The following is a 20,545-nucleotide window of genomic DNA, read 5'->3' as shown; positions in this document are numbered from 1 at the left end:
CGCTCATCAACTCATCCTTGACCGCTGGCTACGTCCCTTCCGTCTTCAAGAGAGCGAGAGTTGACCCCTCTGAAAAAACCTACACTCGATCCCTCGATGTCAACAACTACAGACCAGTATCCCTTCTTTCTTTTCTCTCCAAAACTCTTGAACGTGCCGTCCTTGGCCACTCTCCTGCTATCTCTCTCAGAATGACCTTCTTGATCCAAATCAGTCAGTTTCAAGACTAGTCATTCAACTGAGACTGCTCTTCTCTGTGTCACCGAGGCGCTCCGCACTGCTAAAGCTAACTCTCTCTCCTCTGCTCTCATCCTTCTAGACCTATCGCCGCCTTGATACTGTAACCATCAGATCCTCCTCTCCACCCTCTCCGAGTTGGGCATCTCCGGCGCGGCCCACGCTTGGATTGCGTCCTACACTGACAGGTCGCTCCTACCAGGTGGCGTGGCGAGAATCTGTCTCCCACACACGTCTCTCACCACTGGTGTCCCCCAGGGCTCTGTTCTAGGCCCTCTCCTATTCTCTATACACCAAGTCACTTGGCTCTGTCATATCCTCACATGGTCTCTCCTATCATTGCTATGCAGACGACACACAATTAATCTTCTCCTTTCCCCCTTCTGAAACCAGTGGCGAATCGCATCTCTGCATGTCTGGCAGACATATCAGTGTGGAAACGGATCACCACCTCAAGCTGAACCTCGGCAAGACGGAGCTGCTCTTCCTCCCCGGGAAGGACTGCCCGTTCCATGATCTCGCCATCACGGTTGACAACTCCATTGTGTCCCTCCTCCCAGAGTGCTAAGAACCCTTGCGTGATCCTGGACAACACCCTGTCGTTCTCACTAAACATCAAGGGTGACCCGTTCCTGTAGGTTCATGCTCTACAACATTCGCAGAGTACGACCCTGCCTCACACAGGAAGCGGCGCAGGTCCTAATTCAGGCACTTGTCATCTCCCGTCTGGATTACTGCAACTCGCTGTTGGCTGGCTCCCTGCCTTGTCCATTAAACCCCTACAACTCATCCAGAACGCCGCAGCCCGTCTGGTGTTCAACCTTCCCAAGTTCTCTCACGTCACCCCGCTCCTCCGCTCTCTCCACTGGCTTCCAGTTGAAGCTCGCATCCGCTACAAGACCATGGTGCTTGCCTGGCACCTCCGTACCTTCAGGCTCTGATCAGGCCCTACACCCAAACAAGGGCACTGCGTTCATCCACCTCTGGCCTGCTCGCCTCCCTACCTCTGAGGAAGTACAGTTCCCGCTCAGCCCAGTCAAAACTGTTCGCTGCTCTGGCACCCCAATGGTGGAACAAACTCCTCACCCCACGCCAGGTCACGGGTCAATCACCACCTTCCGGAGACACCTGAAACCCCACCTCTTTAAGGAATACCTAGGATAGGATAAAGTAATCCTTCTAACCCCCCACCCCCTTAAAAGAGTTAGATCCACTATTGTAAAGTGGTTGTTCCACTGGATATCATAAGGTGAATGCACCAATTTGTAAGTCGCTCTGGATAAGAGCGTCTGCTAAATGACTTAAATGTAAATGTAAATACCTGAAACCTGGTAGTACGAACTGGCCATGACTGACCCAGCAAACTTGGACTAGCTCCGCAACACCCTCTCCTCCCAAGGAGCCACCATTGTCTCATGGAAGTGTTCCAGACCTTAGCCAAATGCCATGACCGAGCATTTAACACATTTCTGGAGCAATTCCGTGGTTTGTCTGTTAGGCAGTCTACCACAATGGTGATCTCCTAGCCTACCACAGTGTCCCGAGAACCCCGCTTACCTCCTCCGGAGCGCTATGCTGGAGATTCCGGAACCTGCCGGGCTTTTCTCTCCCAGTGCTCCCTCATTTCGAGCTGCAGCCTTCTTCGTTCCCCTCGGGCCGCTCAAGGATAATGTACATCATAACGTTGATGTCCAGGAGGGCACTCGCCTGGGACACGGCGGTGTGGGAGCAACAATCCGCCGTCTGCCTCGGTCTGGAGGAGTTTGTGGAGGAGGTTCGGAAGGTGTTTGATTCTCTGTTGTTCGCAAGCTGCTCCAGCTACGTCAAAACTCCCGTAGTGTGGCAGGCTATGCAGTGGATTTCCACACGTTGGCAGCGGAGAGTGCTTGGAACCCAGAAGGGCTGTTCGACATGTTCCTACACAGAGTATCAGAGGAAGTAAAGGACGAGTTTGTAGCCCGGGAACTACCGATGGATCTTGACTCATTCATCGCCTTGACCATTCGGATCGATGGGCGACTACGGGAACGAAGGAAGGAGAGGAGATTCGATTCCACCTCACCTCCGAGGTATCCCGGAAGTCCCCAAAGGCTCCATTTCCGAGAGAACCCGAGGCTACCCGAGTTCCACGAGAGTTCCCCGAGTTCCCCGAAAGACTGCCAATTTACCTCTTCCCGAGCCCCTATAACTAGGCAGAGCTTGGCTGTCTCCAGCTGAGCGGCTATACAGGCTTCACACTAAGAGCATCCTGTATTGCGGGACTACTGGTCATTTCATCTCGACCTGTCCACTAAAAGACCAGGCTCACTGGTAGGAGCTAGTACTCTGGTGGGCCATACGGAGAACCTTTCCTCTCCCCTTACTCACATCCCTTTTCATGCCATGTTGCTGTGGGGTAACCAGTAAAACTCTCTCCGGGTACTCATTGACTCTGAGACAGATGAGAGCTTTATGGACGCTACCCTGGCTACCGAGCTGGATATCCTCACTCAGCCCCTCTCCATTCCCATGGACGTTAGAGCACTGGACGTGCGCTCTCTAGGCCAGGTCATCCACAATACCATCCCCATCATCCTACGTGTGTCAGGGAACCACAGCGATACGATCTAGTTCCTGCTCATGAAGTCTCCTCAGTTTCCCGTGGTATTGGGATTCTCCTGGCTCCAGCGACACAATATCCTCATTGACCGCTCTGCAACACCCATTGTCTGAAGTCAGCGCAGCCTGCCCCGAGACGTCTTCCTGGGGCTCGGAAGTTGCCCCGTACCTCTCCGCCATTCCAGCAGAGTACCAGGACGGTGTTCAGTAAGGCTCGGGCCACTTGGCTGCCGCCGTACCGACCTTATGACTGCGGGATTGACCTTCTCCTAGGCACCATTCCGCTCCAGGGACGACTGTACTCTCTGTCGGGTCCGGAGACCAGGGATATGGAGACCTACATTGAGGACTCCCTAGGGTTCATCCATCCTTCTACCTCCCCCGCACGGTGCAGCGTTCTTCTTTGTGGAGAAGGACTAAACCCTGCGCCCATGAATCGACTACCGGGGTCTCAACGACATAACAATGAAGACCCGCTACCTCTCATCTCCTCGGCCTTCGAGACACTCCAGGGAGCCACCGTGTTCTCCAAGCTGGACATACGGAATGCCTACCACCTGGTGCGGATACTGGAAGGGGACAAGTGGAAGAGTGCCTTCAACACTGCCAGCAGGCACTACGAGTACCTGGTCATGCCCTTCGGCCTTACCAACACCCCTGTTAATGATGTTCTCCGCGACATGTTGAACCAGTTCGTCTTCATCTACCTCGATGACATCCTCGTCTTCTCCCGCTCCACCCAAGAACACATGCTCCACTTCCGACAGGTTCTCCAACACCTCCTGGAGAACCAGATTTTTGTAAAGCAGAGAAGTGCAAATTCCACCGCTCCACCTTCCCCTTTCTAGATTACATCATTGCTGCAGGGACCATACAGATGGATCCCGGGAAGGTGAGAGCGGTGGTGGATTGGCCCCAGCCTACGTCCAGAGTATAGCTGCAGCGTTTCCTGGGATTCGCCAACTTTTATCACCTCTTTATCCGGGGCTACAGCACCCTGGCTTCCCCCTCGTCTGCACTCATCTCTCCCAAGGTTCCGTTCACGTGGTCCCCAGCTACCGACCGGGCGTTCCGGTATCTCAAATATCGCTTCACCACAGCTCCCATCTTGGTTCATCCTGACCCGTCCCGTAAGTTTGTGGTGGAGGCCGATAGCTTTTGCATTTCCAATGTTCTGTCCTTTTTTCCCCGGCTGACAGCCCACTCTCTACCGGCAGTGCAGTCTGATGAACGACTCCAACTTTTGCTTAACCACCTCAGGTAATTGGCATATTGATTCCTCTGCTGATGCTTTAGGTCATTCATTATGACAATATAGTCATTATGCACTCCCCAAAAATAATGCTTGTCAAAACCAACGGGGCATGTAGGAACCCAAGTGTAAGGGTACTGAAAGAACTGTGGTCTACAGTCTGGGGTTCGATTCCAGGCTGTGTCACAGCTGGCCGTGACTAGGATCCCTGCTTGGTGGTGCACAATTGGCCCAGCAACATTCGGGTTAGGAGAGGGTCTGGCCAGCGGGGCTTTCCTTTGCTTATCACACTCTGGGGACTCCTTGTGGTGGGCTAGGTAACTGCAAGCTGACTTCGGTCATCAGTCGTACAATGTTTACTCAGACACATTGGTACAGCTGACTTCTGGGTTAAGTGAGCAGTGTGTTAAGAAACAGCGAAGCTTGGCCGGTTATGTTTTGGAGGATGCCTCTCCCGAGCCCGTTGGGAAGTTGCAGAGATGAGACAAGGTCGCAACTACCAATTGGATATCACGAGAATGGGGTGTAATTGATTTCCATGACAATTGGCAAAAATATATTTTTTGCGAAAAACTATTTCACAAGCAAGAATTTTGCTAGGACTGTCTGGGAGTGGTCTGAGTGGGGATTTACCGCCTGGTGATGTCACCATGGAAAGCAGAATCGCCCTCCCATGCAAACCTGCTGATTTAAAAGGTCCTGTGTAGATTGTATTTTCAACCAGCAACTATCAGGAAATAGCACTGATCAAATGTTGTCACACTTTTACAGTGTTGGTTTCATCAGCTGTTGTACAATATGATATAAAACTGAGAATACATCTTAAAGTCCCAGTGCAGTCAAAAATGTGATTGTCCTGTGTTTTTATATACGCTTCCACACTGAGGTTGAAATAATACTGTGAAAATGATGATAAATACCCTTTTAGAGTAAAAGCTGTTTAAAAACTGCCTGAAATTTCAGCCTGTTTTGGTGGCATGGAGTTGTGGCCTGCCTGGTGACATTTACCAGGCGGTAAATTGGTTAATAGACCATAATAAAGAGTTCCAAACCTTTCTGCCAATAACAGCTTGTTTTCTTTTTTCCCCTCCCCACTCAGAACACTGCCAGACAGTCCTAGCAAGGTTCTTGCTTGAGAAAGTTGCTCTTTGATAAGAGCTATTTTTGTTACTTTGTTTTAAATTATAATAGAAATGTTACCCAGGAATGATTTGATGTTGAGATAAAAACAGCTTCATTTTAATAAAAAACATATTTTAAAGTAAATATCTAGGGCACATTTCACAAATGCTCCCAAATCCTCTTTGGGCCACTTTTCCCAGAAATGGCCTAACGTTCCAAACACCAGATTCCCTTTGAGAAAGTGTCTCCTCTGCCTCCAAACACTGTGATAATGGAACACAAACTCCAAACCTAATGTGTCAACTGGAAGCCAGAGCTTTTATTTTTATAGCCAGGCCCCGAGAGCGCCCACCCACCCATGACCGACAGACTGCCTGAGCAAAATAAAGCCAAGGAAAGCCCTTCGTACCGCCACGACCTCTCTGAAGATTACTTGACTCTACTCCTGGGGCAGGCAACTAGATTCAGCCGCAGGCCGAATTTTGACGGAATAAATGGTAGGGGGGACGGAAAATAATAATAATAATTAGTACACTGCAAATTGACTACAACTAAGCCTGAAAAGGGATTATATTTTAAAATATAAATTATTTAGTGGGAATGCTTGAACAGATTTCCTAAATGAAAGCCATTGTTAGCTGAATTCCTGGTGATTTTTATATTTTTTGACACAACCAAAATCCTTAAAAAAACCCTCACTGTCTTACTCTTTAACCCCCACGCCACTGTCTTACTCTTTAACCCCCCCGCCACGGTCTTACTCTTTAACCCCCACGCCACGGTCTTACTCTTTAACCCCCCCGCCACGGTCTTACTCTTTTACCCCCTCGCCACGGTCTTACACTTTAACACCGTCTTACACTTTAACCCCCTCACGGTCTTACTCTTTAACCCCCCCGCCACGGTCTTACTCTTTAACCCCCCGCCACGGTCTTACTCTTTAACCGCCCCGTCACGGTCTTACTCTTTAACCCCCTCGCCACGGTCCTTACTCTTTAACCCCCCGCCACGGTCTTACTCTTTAACCCCCCCGCCACGGTCTTACTCTTTAACCCGCCCGCCACGGTCTTACTCTTTACCCCCCCGCCGAGGTCTTACTCTTTAACCCCCCCGCCACGGTCTTACTCTTTAACCCCCCGCCACGGTCTTACGCTTTAACCCCCCCGCCACGGTCTTACTCTTTAACCCCCCCGCCACGGTCTTACGCTTTAACCCCCCCCGCCACGTCTTACGCTTTAACCCCCCCGCCACGTCTTACTTTTTACCCCCCGCCACGGTCTTACTCTTTTACCCCCCCCCACGTCTTATCTTTAACCCCCCCGCCACGGTCTTACGCTTTAACCCCCCCGCCACGGTCTTACTCTTTAACCCCCCCGCCCCACGGTCTACTCTTTAACCCCCCCGCCACGGTCTTACGCTTTAACCCCCCCGCCACGGTCTTACTCCACTCTCTTTCATCCTCCCTCTCTCTACTTTCTGCATTCTCTTTCTTCCTCTTTCGAACTCTTCTACACATGCTATCTTTCAATGGCTTTCTGAAATCGCCTCTGGTGTAGTCCCCTGCTCTGTGTTGGAATGATCCAACCTGGGCCCTACAAGTGTAAGCCCGTCCTGGCTTTCTTCAGGAAAGGACCCACCAGGGAGTCCTGGTTTAGATTAAAGCCCCTCCACCTGCCTCTCACTGGCCATCTAGCCCTCCTGTTGCCTTCCTGCACCTGCCAATGATTGTAAAGGAGAGCTGAACAACGGAGGCTTTCCCCAAAGGCAACTCTACCAACCAGCTGTGTCTATTGGTTTTTAATGGAGCCCGATTGAGGCCTCTTTTAATTGGATGCGTCATTGCCGACATAGAGGTTGTTTGACTGCAGAAAGGATCCCACTATGTTCCAATGAAAGGCTATGCATGCTGGGGCAGTCAGATAAGGTAGTGTCATGGGGCCAGCTTGTGCACTAGAAACAAACCTGTGTCCTCAAGCAAACCAGCTGTTGAATCGAAACAAATAAACAAGGGGACTTGGACGCAGAAGCGATAGCTGGCAGGGCAACACTCCATCAGAATTGAGCAGGCAGCATAAGCCCAAAGCCCGTGCTTCAGTATTCAGTGGACCGTCGGTCGCTAGGTCCCACAGCTGATTCCCTTTCACTTTGAGACTTTCTGTGGTAAACGCTAGATTACCAGTGGAGGGTCCGGTTTCATCCGCGGCCAAGGCTTAACAGATTTCAAAGGCAGCTTCTATAGTGTATCATTGATCCCCCTTTACAATATTTTGATCGTAATGTGCACCACCTCTCTTTTAGAATTGTAAGGCACACTAGGAAAACTCAAGACATGAATAGTACATATATATATGTTCTGAATGATTTCTGTATCATATTTTATTAAATATACAGTATTATAATTCACAAATTTTCCATGAAATGACAAAGCTATATATAGATATTGGCCTAAGTCAACATGATAAATCAAAGAGATTAAATGTCCTCATCTAAGTAGTGTGGCAATATGGTTTGGAAGCTTGTGCTTGAGAGGCAATGGCTTAAATGACCTTGTTTAATCACACTTTATTTAACTAGGCAAGTAATTTAAGAACAAATTCTTATTTACAATGACGGCCTATACCGGCCAAACCCGGACGATGCTGGACCAATTGTGCGCTACCTTATGGGACTTCCAATCACAGCCAGTTGTGATACAGCCTGGATTCAAACCAGGGTGTCTGTAGGACACCTCTATCACTGAGATGTAATGCCTTAGACCGCAGCGCCACTCGGGAGCCACTATATGACCCAATATATTTTCTAATTGTTGCCTCATGAGCAATTAGGTGGTCAAGGCCTCTAATCAAAGTCACACAAGCTATGGTTTTAGAAACCTGATTAGCCTGTAACCTGGCTGTTTTTGCTCCATTAATCAAATGGCCTTTCAAATGGCATTTAGTCTAAATTTCTGGGTCACCTGGATTACTTCAGTGCCATAAGGTAAGGGCTGTGTGATCAAAGGGTGAGAAAGTGAACCTCACATGTATAAAGCTTTGGGAGGATAATTATGATTTTGACCTTTACCCATGGCATCAAACCAAGAGGCACACATTAGGCCATGAGACATTGCAGTAAAAACATTTTGCAGCAATATTGTGTGTGTAAATTAGAATATCTCCCAGCAGTTTTTAGCCAGTTAGGTAAGCCCATTTGTTTTGTTAACAGAGTCAGATTTGAGGTGGTGTACTATTAGGAGACTGTCGGAGCGTCTTCATTGATCAGTTTGTTCTTCGGCAAGGCACACTAACGTTGCACAAAGACAAGTCAGTTCATTTATGGAGGGCTCCTGCTCAAATGCTAGGCACTGAGAAAATCAATCACACAGACATCGATCAGTGGGATTGATCTTGACCAATGTAACATTTTGCTGGAAGGGACAATAAAAATGGATACAACTGGAAAACGTGCAGGATCAATGTTACATTTGATTTATTCCAGAAACCTGGTCACTGGTTTTGATTCAGTGGCACTTTAGCCACTTAAAACACATTAAACCATATTTGTCTTGCTCCCCGGTATGCACCAAATGTTCTTCTCTATAGAATATGCGCAAAAAGCTGCCATTCAATGAATAACTCTGACTGCATTTCTGTATAGTGCAACAATAGCTTTCTATGAGGTACAATTACCTTTCTGTATAGTACAATTACATGTTTTATACAAAGATTGTTGAGAGTAAGCTGTTATTATCATAGCCCCAGGTAATGGAGCCAGTGGACCCAAAGTCCTAAATGGACCCTGAGACCGAACCATGTCCTGCTGTAGCACTTTGTAGGCTAATGATGACAATGTGTTCTTTCTCTGGAACTGTTGTGATAGACTGCTGTAATTTATTTTCTCTTTTTCTGCCTCTCTCTTATTGGTCCATTGCTGTCCTTGTAGCCATGGCTACGTGGATCAGGACTACAGCATACAGAAAAGTATTGGGAACATGTCTTTGGAGCAGATCGATCCGGTGAGTATGCATTGAAACACAAAGGACACATTTATACTAGGGAGGACAAGGAAGATGGAGAGGACGCTGGTTATATCAGAACAGAAATGTACAGTCATTGCAGCAGTTTTCTGTCCACCTATCTCAGTATTGGTTCATACTGTATGTTTCCATCAGTGGTGAAGTGGTGAAGTGGTGAAGTGGTGAAGTGGTGAAGCCTTTTACGCACACTTTTTAGATTTTATTTTTGCTCAAACGTTTACCCACCTTTTTATGGACAATAGACAATAGCATTAATAGTAATAGGGAGCTTTACTTTACTCACAGAAAACTGCGGTCAGCGTTTACCCAACGGTTTTATCACCAATTCATCACTGCTTGCTGTAATCAGACATCCTTAAGATCACCACTTAAACAAGTAGCTAGTTCTCACTGTCTTAAAGACCTTTTTCAATAATTGTTCATTGATTGCACAGGATCATGTCATGCTTACACGTTTTGGCAAATGTCTTCAGTGTTCACAAGAATTACTGCTTGAAACTTAACTTTTGAGGCAATAGTCCTCGCATTTCATGCCCAATGTCATGCCCAATGCGTAAGCGAGACAGAGTGTTCATTCTCTACATTGACATTCAGAAGGGATTCCGAAGGGGTTTTAATGAACCATTGTGGTCTCTATGAGGGGGAATTAAACTGATCGAGGCCACAGCTCAGCTCAGACTCGCTGTGCATTCTTCACTTTCTCCATTTCAGAGACCACTGCTGTTCCAATTAAGTGGCCCGTCAGCAAATGCTAATTTCGTCCTTCAGATTTACACACTCTCAAACAAAGTCATGTATCCACTTGTAAATAGTAGCCCTTTTGAAGCAAGATCTGGCGCATAAACAAGAACATTTCCGTTCAATCAAATGTCACCCACAATGCTTTAAATGTTCACTTTTAGTATTTAGTACTCAATTTCTCAATGTCAAAATCACACAGCATTCTTTCTAAGTGTGTTGACGCAAGCAAGCCATGTATGTGAACCAGAAATGGATACTATACCACAGCTAGGAGTCGATCAGGGAAGCAGCTTTGTAGTCTCTACTGGCGAGACATTCCTCTACTACTTGGTCATGGGAGAACGAATGAGACCGAGAGGGCTTTAATTTCAGCTGTTTGTGATGTGGTGCTCAACAGATGGAAAAGGCTGGCTGTGGGTCTAGTTTTTTTTCTCTCTCTCTATTCGGCACCTGTAGAGTTGGCTTTGGGCTCTGAGTGGCTAAACCAGAACCTTGTGATCACCAGACGACTGGGCTAGACGATCACCGCCGCTCTCCTGCAGCTCTACTAAATAAACTTTCCTCTTATGAGCCATTTAATAATGGTGTGTGTGTGTGTGTGTGTGTGTGTGTGTGTCCTTTACATGATATTGAGCTGTATTAACAGTACCACCACAGCTTTAAGTGATAAGGATGTCTGGCCTAGAGAAAATCAGGAGGACATTTTTAGCATAGTCTGGATTGTGATATTGCGGGTCACGTAACAAACTGACTGCATATCGGTGCGTTCAGAGAGCAAAGATGGAAATATGGAGTCATTGGTGGATGAAACGGATCATTCCATGCAGCTTTTTGGTTGCATTGCTGTCATGGTAAAGTTAGGCAGTTGACTTTTGCCTGCATATCTAAATGTGTCCCCTCTTCCTTCAGCTATCGGTGAAGTCCTACCCCCTGTCCATGAGGCAGCTCCACCGGTTGCTGAGGGAAAGCCACCACCTCCGCCACAGTGTGCGCATGCAGTACAAACTTTTCCTCAAGGGCATAGGCCTCACTCTGGACCAGGCCCTGCAGTTCTGGAGGTACGAGTTCGTCAAGGGCAAAGTGGACACAGACAAGGTAAACTTCTTGGACGTGAATAATTGAAAGACATAGAAAGCAGCTCGAGGGAGAGACAACAGTATAGTACATACAAGGACATTATTGAGGTGGTCCTCTCGGCTGGGTAACAATATTGCTATTTCAATTTCTATACTAGCTATATTTTGAAGTAGGAAGGCAATGACTCCTGACCTACATGACACAAGGTATTCATAAAGAAAGGCTCAGTTCCTCAGCGGTTGATTGTATGGCCTAGAGGTAGATATTTGTATTGATGGTGGAGATGACCTTTCATTCCTCCAGGATCTTAATGCACCTCGGTTATGACTCCATCTTATTTTCATGTCTACGGTACGTTCAACAAGAAAATGACTGTCCTCAGCGGGACTAGTCTCTCCATGTCTCCACTTCTCATTCTGCATCTGAACGGTTCTTTCCAATTGATCCTCAATCACCAGAACCCTGATGAGGTTCCCATCTCTACCCGAGGGGAGGTGTCTGAAGGCTGAGACATTTGAATATAATCGCCTCTGTCAACAGATTCAAGTGCTCATTCACGCTGTTCAGTTGTAAATTCCTTTATCGTTCAAGTGGAATTTCACCTCGGTTAGGCTCAGCTGGAGAATGACACTACCCACTCCCCCCCCCCCCCCCCCACTCTCGTCTTGGCCACTCACCCTGATAGTGTTTCCCTTTGCTAGGACAAGTGTAGTGGTGTCAATTTTCTAGTTGCATGCATCTATGGTCATAATGTTAGTGGCTATTTCAGGTAACTTCAATTTGCGGGACTATGGTAAGCGTGTTGTGGCTGTTGCGTAAACCTGTTATGTCATCAGTTATGGTGGGTAAGAAGAAGAAAATTAAAGCAGCCGTTTTTAAGAACTTTGGAATTCTAGAATGAAAAACGTAATTAGCATGTCTTTGAGGAAGTTTGCTCTGTCTTTAGACCCTCATTTTCAGGAAGATAGCGAATTCATACCATGGGTGAGGGATAGATTTTCAAATCTGCATTAACAACATGCATATGAGGATTCTGCCAAGTGTTATTCCCGGGCTGTATGCATAGGCTTGAATGTATCAACAGCACAGGCGTTATGCTGCAAGAGAAGCATCATTCATTTACGGGGACCTTTTGTTCATTTTATATTTGTGCTTTAATATTCAGTAGAGCTTGAATATGGAATATGAATAATTTATGGATTAAGAAAACATGATTTGGTGAATTGTCACAATGTAACACCTTTATTTCTAGGCCTCCGTTGTTCAATACATTCTCTGCAGTCAAAGCACTTTAATAGCATAAATAATTCATTTTGTGGTATATTCTTCTCATTTGCCAGATAACACAGGTCACGAAGAAACAAACAAATAGCCTTCCAGAGGTATGGTATTGGTGGGGGATGGATAAGGTGTGTCTATATGCACCTCGGATCATGTAAAATGAGGTAAAACACAATGGTTTTCTTTCTACAGATACTGCATTTTTGCTGATTTATTTTTAAAATGGTGTGCATTTTTCTGTGACAACAGCGCAGAGAAAATAGGTGCCTGTGCCACTTTCAAGGAAATAATATGTCGCTTTGTAAGGGCAATAAATTAAGATATAGCAGAATAGTTTTCGGACAATAATTGTTTTGAAACACCACCTGACAAAAAGAAAAATTACCACTGATTTCAGTTTCACAATATAAACTGACAGACACGGGTAGCTAGAATCAAACAGGGTTTTAGAAACTGGAATTGTCATATAGGTTTTGATCAGAATAAGACTAGATACAAGTTAGACTAAATAATTATAGATATTAACATTAGTCTTCCATGTACATGGCTAGATTTACACTGTGGTCATTGTCCTTCTGGCTGGAGTCAAACCGCATGAACCAGTGACACAATTTGACTGGCACTTTCACACTGCAGTGTATGCTTACTGAGCTGCCCTTTTGATTTTCACATTTGCACAAAGTTGGGAGGGAAAAGGCAGGTGAAATATGTAAATACTGTATATTTTGTCAGAAAAATAGCAGCACTCCTCTTAAACACCTGGAATAAAATAATTTCTGTGCACACTTCTCTGTGAACACTTCTCTGTGAACACTTCTCAACTTTCTTTGGAACTCATTTAGGCATCCAGTTGATTAGGTTAATTGTAAGAGCAATTAAGACTGGCCTTTTCCACTGAGACTTCAGCAGTCCTCTTAAGAACCAAACCTTTGCCAAGCTGTACTGGCTTCTATGGAGACACGCCACAGTTGAAAGAGTTGCTGGCTTCTATGGAGACACGCCACAGTTGAAAGAGTTGCTGGCTTCTATGGAGACCACGCCACAGTTGAAAGAGTTGCTGCTCTCTATGGAGACACGCCACAGTTCAAAGAGTTGCTGGCTTCTATGGAGACACGCCACAGTTCAAAGAGTGCTGGCTTCTATGGAGACACGCCACAGTTCAAAGAGTTGCTGGCTTCTATGGAGACACGCCACAGTTCAAAGAGTTGCTGGCTTCTATGGAGACAAGCCACAGTTCAAAAAGTTGCTTGTGCTTTGACTACTGCTAAGCCACTTTCACTCTCAAAAGCAATAAGAGGATGTATTTTTTTCCTACTCCTCCTGCTCCACTTCCCCCATCCGACAGTCTCCCGCCATTTATTGTGTAAGCGGCTCGTAGCCTGGTCAGGCGTACACATTCTCTGCCAGTCATGGAACGCCACTCTTCAAAGTGCCTTATTTCCAGAGTGGCTGGGTCCCCTCGGTCTGCCCCCCTCAGGTGTAACCTGGACGGCCGCGCACATGAACTAATGTGTGTAAGTTCCATTATTGATTTAAGTTCAGCATGAAGCTGATCGGTGTAAATAAATCATGGCAAGAAGCCCCTCAGCCCTCTCCATGCTCCTGGAACATGACTACATCCTCAGAGAACCCTCATCAATATTGCACTGTCTCACGCCTCTGCACTCTAACCGCATGCGCTTCATATCAATAGCCTGGACCATGGTAACCTTTTCTTCTTTGTGGTTGGAGGCCAGGGGCCGAATGGCCTGGGATCCTCTGACTGGCTCTCGTGGCCCTCAGGTTTCCACTGTTGCTAAGCGGACAGTGTTAACATTTATGTTGATGGCGCGTGGACAATGTGGGGTGCATCAGGGTGAAACTCATTAGACTGGCTCACTGGCGGACCAATCTGCAGAGGAGCTAATCCTCCTGACTGGCCAGGGAGGGACACTCCATGCCCAATCTACATGAGTGATTCCCATTTCATTTCTGAATTGTATTCCATCTAAAGATGAAAGCAGCAAGTCTGAACCAAAGTGCATTTTTATGTGCTGCCGTTCTCTCTTCTTTTTTTTTTAACAGTCTAGCAGGTGTTAGTAGCTTATGTTGCAGCTGCATGTTGGAGCATCTTTTATAGCTCCTGCGGGTGAAATGAGCCTATAAGCACAGGCATACGGACCTGTGTAGGTGTACTGTTGACCTCAAGAAGCCGACATCAACACCGATATTATGTTTGATGTATATCCAGGTCTACCTAAAGGCAATAAAAAATGGCAACAGCTAGATATAGTCAGAGTAAAATTGTACATCATAAAACCATAGTTTCCTTACTTCCTGCTCACCTGAATTTGACTCAAGTTACTTTGCTGTTGCCTCTCAAATCAAATATTATTTTGTTAGATTTGGAATTCTCTAGTTTGTTTGTTTCAAGGGATCATTCACTGGAAGTGTAATGAAATTGGTTTAAAATGAGATGAGCATAGATAATCAACTGGCACGCTAACGCCAAGCTAGACCCTAATGACTGTTTATTACTGTTCTGAAGCTCATCAATTAAGCAGAATAAAAGGTGCGTGCATTGTCACAAGGCCTGGATAACAATTACTTAATCAGGTTTACAAATGTCAGTGTTTTAGCAATTTGACAGTTACACTAATTAGGAACTCCAACAACCAACATCGAAGCCAAACACTTTTTTTTAAAGATGAATGCAATTATTTTACCGATTCCAAGGATATTCAAACCTAAGTCAGTTGAAAGGGGGGATCCAAAGACCTTTTTGCTTGCCACCTTACTTGGTCTTGGGGTTTTGAGGGAGAAACGGTGTTTCAAGAATATAAAGAGTCTCTTTGTTTCAGAGGCTCCTAATCCAGTCATTATTACTGTAGTCTTTATCATTAGTGCTCTGGCTCTGAGATAATGCCTGTGGAATGAATTAGCGGTGTGTTGTTTTAAGACAAGGTGAGACCTAGGGAGCATGCTGGCTAATTACATAGTTGGTCAACTTCTCTCCTAGTTTTATTAGCTCTGAGCTTTAGATAGCCTTGTTTTATTCGCTCGGAATAGAAATATTGACTTTTTAATGAATCCGTAAAACTGTTTCATTCTACACTTGTCTTTTCTTTGTATTTGTGTAGTGAATTTAGGGTCGGGTGTTTGCTCATGAACAGCTGTTTTGATAGGCAGACGACAGTGGATGGTTTCACAGGTGAGGTGTGGAAATTGCAGTTCTGCTGTCGTCACAAAGCTTTTCAACATTGCCAGTGTCTTTTCTACTCTAGCAATGTAACCTTCAAAAATAAATGCATCACTCGCAATAGGCTTTGTTCTGTGGGGGCTGTTGAAGGATGACCACTGAGACTCAGAGGGTTGAGGGAGGAGAAGCAGCTCCCTTAACAACCAGCCTAAGGAGTCCACCAGGAGAGGGGCATCAGGATTCTTAATGTTCTCTACTGGTGAGCGGCAACGGCCCAGCGCGGCCTGATTCTGCCTAGGCTGCTGCTGCTTCCTACCGCAGTGTATCCTGGGATGGTCTCCAGATTTCAGTCGAAGCCTGACAGGATGTTTGAGAGCTAGGCTACGTGTAGGAATTGCACTCCCAACAGTTTAGCTGAATTGATCAGCTCCCACAGTGAAAGAAATACCCTCGCTAACGTTCTCTGCGAGTGTGTGTGTCTGGGGGGGGGGGGGTCAGACGAGTTAATGTTCAGACCGCATCTGTAATTGAGAAGCATATCAAATATTTAGACATCACTCTTGGTATGAGGATGATAATTCATGCCTATTGCAGCGTAAAATTGCATCAGCCCAATACTTGTAATGCAAATTCTAATATTTTGTTCACGTATGCATATAGCAGTATTCTAAATAAAGGTGTTTGTTCTGTGCCTATAGTGCCAAGATATTCTACAACTACTGTGCAGAATAGCTGTGCTTAGTAACAGGGCAGTCCTCTCAATCTTAACTTCTTTATTGCTCTACTGTCTACCAAAGTCTACTTTACTGAACAGTGTATCTGGATGTGTTATCTTCAGGCAGGAAGTGGTGCATCATTTATGGTAAAAACACTGTCCCCTTTCCAATGTCAAAGGTAAGTGGTGTTCAGCAAGCACTGGATTGGTCCAGAGATAATGGACCCAGTTGGGTAGTATAGCATCCCCATTCCTTGACACACAAACGCACATACACACCACACACACACTGGCAAAGCAGCTGCCTGTTTAATTAGTGAACTCTCCTACTCCTGAGGCATCAGCCCACAGCACCAACGTGGCCTCGTCCATCAAGCAGCCCTAACTGCCTGGCCTAGATGCTGTTTACTCAGCAAAACCCACCTGCACCTCCATGACTTCCCACCACTAATTGACAGAGAGAGGAGACAATCAAGGGTGGTAGGGTGTGAAGTGGGTGGGATTCACCACTGCTATATCTGTGGAGTTTTCAAGCAGGTTAGGACACTGACGAAATGTGCCCTTGACTGAAGTAAATGCCTTCCTTGAGTTGCTCCAGTGGAAACTTAATTATTTCATTCTAAGTGATCCCTGGCCATGACCCCACTCTCCGAGGGTGTCTCTGGGGGAGTGGGATATGCAAAAAAAAAGAAAATCCCTCCACACATTTGTGTATGTGTGAAACAGGACAAATATACTCACCCCCTAGTTGACCTTTTGAAGTAATTCTGTGTCCAAAGCTTGGTTCAATCAATTTATGCAGCAAGATCAAGATAGTGGGATTGTTGAAGTTGGTTTATCTGATCAGAGTCATGTTATCGGATTATTTCACTGATAGTTGTCAAGGATGCATCTCAACTCTTATGTAGCATCCTCTTCTCGTTGTCTCCGTTCCTTAATCTCTCCACTAATCTGAAAACAGGATAGGTGAAAGCAGCATGTCCAAGGCCTATCAGGCATCATGGAAGCTACATCTGCAATGTGTTGTCCTCAAAACTTCTGAAAATGCCTGTTGGGTTCTAAAAACATTCTTGCATAATTAGCACTATGATGATCTTTCTAAAATTAAGACTTGGATTATTGACATTTTGTGTTTTTTTGCATGACTCATAACTTTGGGATCATTGGGTAACACATTGATCGTTTTTATTTGTGCTCATTAAAGTCTGGGTTGAGAGTGAGAAATGAACACATGAATTAAAGTTTGGGTTGAGAGTGAGAAATGAACACATTAATTAAAGTTTGGGTTGAGAGTGAGAAATGAACACATTAATTAAAGTTTGGGTTGAGAGTGAGAAATGAACACGTGAATTAAAGTTTGGGTTGAGAGTGAGAAATGAACACATGAAGCCAATTTGAACCATCAGGAAGGGGGTACTTGCCTGGAGTGTTGATGTTTCCGCCTGGATTAGCCTATAAAATGTACTTATTGGATATGTTAACAGTTTCAGATTATTTATTTTTCACCTACAAAATAGTTAAATTCTGTATTTGTGTGATGAGCAGTAGAACCAACATAGTTTTGGGCTTTTGGTTTATTATGTCAGTGTGCTTGCTTATTTCAATGATGTCGTCTTTCTACTTTGTTTCAACATCATGTGCCTGCCTATAAACCCATGCATGACAGAGGCAGAACAGTGTATTCTGTTCTTTAACTGGATACCTGTAGTGAATAAACGCCAGTGTTCGCTAAAATATAATTATGCTCAATGTTATGGTATTTATTATGTAGGTATTTGTTTATTTTCATTATATCCTACAGTGAGACTAAAGACACCCTTTATAACAAAGCCCTGTTTGCTTCTCCCTGGACTCCTATTCATGACTCAGTCCTCCATAAATCCACTTTGTTTTCCTGTCATCTGATACTTTCTCATTCACTGCCCTTGATTGAAACCGGGTAATTAGGTAATTGACCCAGGAACCTTGAGTGTGTCTGGCGACGCCGTACGTGACTGGCTGCGTGCAAAATCCTTCCCGAACTTCAATTCCTCCTTGAAGGAGCTACAGGTTTTTATTATTCAAGTCACTCCCAGGATGTAATCTCTGTTTCCGTCTAGTTCTGTGCTTAATGTCTCTGCCGAGGCATTAGTCTTTGGAGCTCTCTTGCTTTTGCTGTCTGCTCTTGATACATTTCACACAGCCAGAGGAGAAAGGCAGGGGAGCTGTGTACTCTGTTCGCACCCTGGAAGCCTGAAAGAAAATACTTCCTGGATTGGAAAAACAAAGCTTCTGAACATAGGTGATGATTGCGAAGAGTCTGGTGCCTCAAAATAACCTAAACTATAGGCTTGGATTCTCTGAAGGAACTTTTCCAAAGTTGGATTAAAACTGGATGGATTTGAAGAAGACTTTACATATTAATATAGCCAATATCCTCTGTGCTTTTCACCTTAATCCACAGCCAGGTTATATCCTACAGTTCCCAAAATGTAAGCCCACATTTATTTATTATCCATAAAGGCAGGAAGTGCCTAACAACTACATTGAGTCTACCAAACATTAGGAACACCTTCCTAATATTGAGTTGCACCACCCCGCCCCTAACTTTCGCCCTCAGAACAGCCTCAATTTGTTGGGGCAAGGTGTCGAAAGCGTTCCTCAGGGATGCTGGCCCATGTTGACGCCAATGCTTCCCACAGTTGTCAAGTTGGCTGGATGTTCTTTGGGTGGTGGACCATTCTTGATACACACGGAAACTGTTAAGCATGAAAACCCCAGCAGTTCTTGACACAAACTGGTGCGCCTAGCATCTACTACCATGCCCTGTTCAAAGGCACTTAAATCTTTTGTCTTGCACATTCATCCTCTGAATGGCACAAACACAATCCATGTCTCAATTGTATCGAGGCTTAAAAATCCTTTAAAACTTGTCTCCTCCCCTTCATCTACACTAGGGTTGAATGGAGGGTACCCGGTTACCGAGATTTACCGCCCAAAACCACTCCGTTTTCCCGGGATAAATAACTGCCAGATACTGGTAAATTATGATAAATGATTTATATGAACAGCATAGTGTGAAATGGAACTGTTAAATTATATGCAATGCCTTAATCTGGCTTCTCTATGTCCTCTGCATGATGAACCAACCCTCAGGGTGGGGACAGACAGTCCATCTCAGTATGGAGCGCAGTTCACAATGCATGTAGACTTATCATCTCACCATGCTAACCTTTTCCCCCCTTCTGACAGGTAGGCCTACATTTGCTGCAGCATAGCCTATGATACAGTAATATATAGAACGAATGTGCATCTAATTTACCATCTCCATCTGGCTTTCAAGGGTCACCTTTTGTTTTTTGTAAAGATGTATTTTTTAATTGCAGAGTTTTAAACCATCACTTGAATATCGTTGCTTTAAATCAGTGCACGCGCGAACACTCTTGCACTCGCTCGCACACACAACCTACCTGACAGTGATTGAGAGGATCTGCATAGAAGAATGGGAGAAACTCCCCAAATACAGGTATGCCAAGCTTGTAGCGCCATACCCAAGAAGACTCAAGACTGTAATCACTGCCAAAGGTGCTTCAACAAAGTACTGAGTAAAGGGTCTGAAAACGTATGTAAATGTGATATTCAAGTTTTTAAATTTTTTATACATTTGCTAAATTTCGAAAAACCTGTTTTTGCTTTGTCATTACAGGGTATTGTGTGTAGATTGAGGAGGAAAAACAATTTAATACATTTTAGACTAAAGCTGTAACGTAACAAAATGTGGAGAAAGGGAAGGGGTCTGAATACTTTCCGAATGCAGTGTAGATGTCCGAGCCTACCTCTTTCAGGTAATAAATTCAGTGCAGTGTTAGCCTTATGCCTTAAACTTAGCTAATTAATGATGGGTTATGCATAATAAGCTTCTAATTTATACCCCCTCTGTCTCTTGCTCAATACACAAGGACCTGTTCTCCGCTGGCCTCTCCTTAAAAACCACTCCTTAGCTTTTGGAGTCCCAAGCAGGAAAAGCTAGACTTGAATAACTTGCTGGACATGATTTATTTTAGCATTTCTTATACCAATAGACTATTCAAAGAGGGATGCAATCTCTTTTTTTGCTGAACGTTAAATTCAGCAGCCAATAGAACTCTCGGGGAGTTTGAAAGAAGAGTGAACGCGCTATGGCGGCAGGCTATAGCAGTTATTCATTCAGAACCATAACCATTCAATCTTCTTGAAGAGACGTGAAAGGCTTCTCCATCTAATTCTAGACCTATATTATTCAAGGACATCAATAGAATGATGACGATAAGGACAACAGCATGTATTTCATTTAACTGTTGAAAGCGAGGG

General features: G+C 45.1%; 1 pseudogene; it reads left to right on the top strand.

Moving 5' to 3' along the window:
- The window catches only part of LOC111968268 (DNA primase large subunit-like), a 108,754-nt pseudogene that overhangs the window by 65,429 nt on the left and 22,780 nt on the right, over positions 1 to 20,545 (top strand).

The sequence above is a fragment of the Salvelinus sp. IW2-2015 genome, linkage group LG8 (genome assembly GCF_002910315.2).
Source record: "Salvelinus sp. IW2-2015 linkage group LG8, ASM291031v2, whole genome shotgun sequence".
Taxonomy (NCBI): Eukaryota; Metazoa; Chordata; class Actinopteri; order Salmoniformes; family Salmonidae; genus Salvelinus; species Salvelinus sp. IW2-2015.
The sequence above is the reverse complement of the archived record's forward strand: the minus strand, read 5'-3'. Positions and strand labels throughout refer to the sequence as shown.